This window comes from Arachis hypogaea, chromosome 8, assembly GCF_003086295.3.
Source record: "Arachis hypogaea cultivar Tifrunner chromosome 8, arahy.Tifrunner.gnm2.J5K5, whole genome shotgun sequence".
NCBI classification, from domain to species: domain Eukaryota; kingdom Viridiplantae; phylum Streptophyta; class Magnoliopsida; order Fabales; family Fabaceae; genus Arachis; species Arachis hypogaea.
Genome location: NC_092043.1, coordinates 17,983,493 through 17,986,880, shown reverse-complemented (window position 1 = coordinate 17,986,880; position 3,388 = coordinate 17,983,493). Strand labels below are relative to the sequence as shown.

Genomic DNA, 3,388 nt, shown 5'->3' with positions numbered 1-3,388 from the left:
TATACTCGGTGGAATTTGGCATATTTTAACCAAACCTTTTGCGTGGGCTCGGCGTGCACTTGTATGGTCCGGGGAAGCTTATTTGTCTTATAGTTTAGGTGCTTTATCTGTTTTTGGCTTTATTGCTTGTTGCTTTGTCTGGTTTAATAATACCGCTTATCCGAGTGAATTTTACGGGCCCACTGGTCCAGAAGCTTCTCAAGCTCAAGCATTTACTTTTCTAGTTAGAGACCAACGTCTTGGGGCTAATGTAGGATCCGCTCAGGGACCTACCGGTTTAGGTAAATATTTAATGCGTTCCCCGACCGGAGAAGTAATTTTTGGGGGAGAAACTATGCGTTTTTGGGATCTACGTGCTCCCTGGTTAGAACCTCTAAGAGGTCCCAATGGTTTGGACTTGAGTAGACTTAAAAAAGACATACAGCCTTGGCAAGAACGTCGTTCCGCGGAATATATGACTCATGCTCCTTTAGGTTCTTTAAATTCCGTGGGTGGCGTAGCTACCGAGATCAATGCAGTCAATTATGTCTCTCCTAGAAGTTGGTTAGCTACTTCTCATTTTGTTCTAGGATTCTTCCTATTCGTAGGTCATTTATGGCACGCAGGAAGAGCTCGCGTAGCTGCCGCAGGATTTGAAAAAGGAATTGATCGCGATTTTGAACCTATTCTTTCCATGACTCCTCTTAATTGAGATATGAGATCTAATGCTTGAAGTAGGAATCACGTTGATTTTACCATACATATAGGGTTGAGTCGAGCGGGTCAGATTAAAATCAAAAATAAAAAGTATTTTACTTCTCGTTTTAATCCATTTCTATCTAATCTAATTATATCGAAATTCTGAATCTTTTTTTTTTCGGGCTCGGCTAAGTGGTAGTATCGCCGAGCCCGAAAAAACCGAACCAACCAAAACCAATAAAAGAAAAAGAATACTTTCGTCGAGCAAAAACAAAAGGAGAGAGAGGGATTCGAACCCTCGATAGTTCGTGTTGTGAACTATACCGGTTTTCAAGACCGGGGCTATCAACCACTCAGCCATCTCTCCAACCAAAAAGCCAATTTCTATTTTATCTTTATTCTACTGAATAGAACATAACTATATGAATTAATATAGTTAGTATCGATCGATGATCGATGGCATAGATATCCAGTGTGAATCAATTGGTCACTTTTAATTCTTCAAAATATTATAGAAGATGCATGATCCAGCATGTCTTTTTCTGAAATAAAAATAAACCTTCGATCCATGCCTAAAAAGAAAGGGGTAGGTAATACGTCATATAAAATCAATAGATTCATGATAAAACCCCAAAATATGTTTTTTTATTACAATTTTTTTTTGATAACGGAATCGAGGAGTTGGGATCAAATGGTATAGTTTTCTTTTGTTGGTAAATTGGAGGATTAGAAACATGACTATAGCTTTCCAATTGGCTGTTTTTGCATTAATTGCTACTTCATCAATTTTATTGATTAGTGTACCGGTTGTATTTGCTTCTCCTGATGGTTGGTCAAGTAACAAAAATGTTGTATTTTCCGGTACCTCATTATGGATTGTATTAGTTTTTTTAGTGGGTATTCTTAATTCTATCATCTCTTGAAGCTATTTGTTATAGATCGAAAAATGAACTGAAATGACCCCTCCCCACGAATTCTTTCGAATTGTGAGGCACATTAAAAAAATGGAATATATAAGCCCCCAAATAAAAATAAAGAAAACTAAGACATTATAGGGAGGGAGGGGTCAAACTTTTTTTTCTATTGGAAAAATCTTCTATACTTAATATTTATATCATCTTATATTTATATATAGGGAGGGTATATTGTTATGGTATATTGTAAAACTTAAAAACAAATCTCAAAATAGAAATTGAATTCAACTTTCAAAATCTATCAATTTAATATAATTAAATTTATAGAATAAAATCACAAAATAAAAAAAATAGTAATAGAAAAATGAATTTGAATATTCAATAGGAGTAATATATTCAGATTTATAGATTTTATTAATCTATTAAATTTCGAATCTATTCGAAATCCTCTATAAAGATTCTCTTCTCAAATTGAATACTATTCAATACTATTCTATTTATTTATTCTATTTATACGACTAATTTCTACGATTAATCCTTTTATATTATAAGTATTAATATAGAAGTATTAATAGAAAGAACTATTACTAAATTAATCTTCTATTAATAGATAAATCCTTATTAATAGAATAGGGAGATCTCATATATATATTTCATATATTTTCCATTTTTCGACTTTCTTTCAAATTACGCCTAACGGAGTATCAAACCTAGCTCTGCACAAATAAGATTGATATATTACGTATCAAATACGATTCAAAAATGCGGATATAGTCGAATGGTAAAATTTCTCTTTGCCAAGGAGAAGATGCGGGTTCGATTCCCGCTATCCGCCCCTGCCCTTAGTACTTTATTAAATCGATTATTAAATTATTAAAAAGTAATAAAAATTGTTAGAGTTGACTGTGATAGTATCTCCCCCCCTTTTCTTGAATTCCTGCTTTTATCAAAAACTGTTGCGGAGACGGGATTTGAACCCGTGACCTCAAGGTTATGAGCCTTGCGAGCTACCAAGCTGCTCTACCCCGCGGTAAAGAGAAGAATTGACAACTAATGCACAAATAAAGATTGAATGTGCCCCTTTATCATTCTGTACAAATAGAATAAACCATTTGTACAGAATGGTAAAGGGGCCCTCTTATGATCGTTGATCATAAAAATGAATAAAACATTGAAGAGAATTTTTCAACCTACCCTTACCAACTCGATCTTGTTGCACCAGGCAACAAAGATGCATTAACCATTTCACGAAGTATGTGTCCAGATAACCCAAAATCCCGATAATTTGCTCTTGGTCTTCCGGTCAAAAAACAACGTCGATGAAGACGTGTAGGTGCACTATTACGCGGTAGTGATTCTAACTTTCCATGAATTTCCCATTTTTGACTTAACGACGGAACTTTGCTTATTTCTTTTTTTGAGGATCGGCGAATCAAATAATATTTTTGTTCCAATTTTTTTCTCTTCTTCTCCCTCTCAATCAAACTTTTCCTTGCCATAATGGTTAATTTCCTATTAGTATCAATCAATCATACAAGTCGGATCCTAGATGTAGAAATATAAGTAGAAATTGAATATAGAAGAGGTCTGTAAACCACCTTCTCCATAGAAGGAAAGGATGCGGATACAAAAAAAAATTACATTAACCAAATTTGCCCGATGTAGAGGCAATCAAGAACGCTGCATAAGTAAATATATAACCTACAGAAAAGTGGGCTAATCCAACCAATCTCGCTTGCACAATGGAAAGAGCCACTGGTTTATCTCTCCAGCGAATCAAATTAGCCAAAGGTGTG

General features: G+C 34.7%; 3 non-coding genes across 3 annotated transcripts; 1 reads left to right on the top strand and 2 right to left on the bottom strand.

The window, feature by feature from the left end:
* Window positions 1-953: 953 nt before the first annotated feature.
* On the bottom strand, window positions 954-1,045 carry TRNAS-UGA (transfer RNA serine (anticodon UGA)). Its single transcript has one exon. It is a non-coding gene; the product is annotated as a tRNA-Ser (tRNA).
* Window positions 1,046-2,356: 1,311 nt separating this feature from the next.
* TRNAG-GCC (transfer RNA glycine (anticodon GCC)) lies at window positions 2,357-2,427 on the top strand. The gene has a single exon. It is a non-coding gene; the product is annotated as a tRNA-Gly (tRNA).
* A 121-nt stretch (window positions 2,428-2,548) lies between these two features.
* Window positions 2,549-2,622, bottom strand: TRNAM-CAU (transfer RNA methionine (anticodon CAU)). The gene has a single exon. It is a non-coding gene; the product is annotated as a tRNA-Met (tRNA).
* Between the last annotated feature and the right edge of the window lie 766 nt (window positions 2,623-3,388).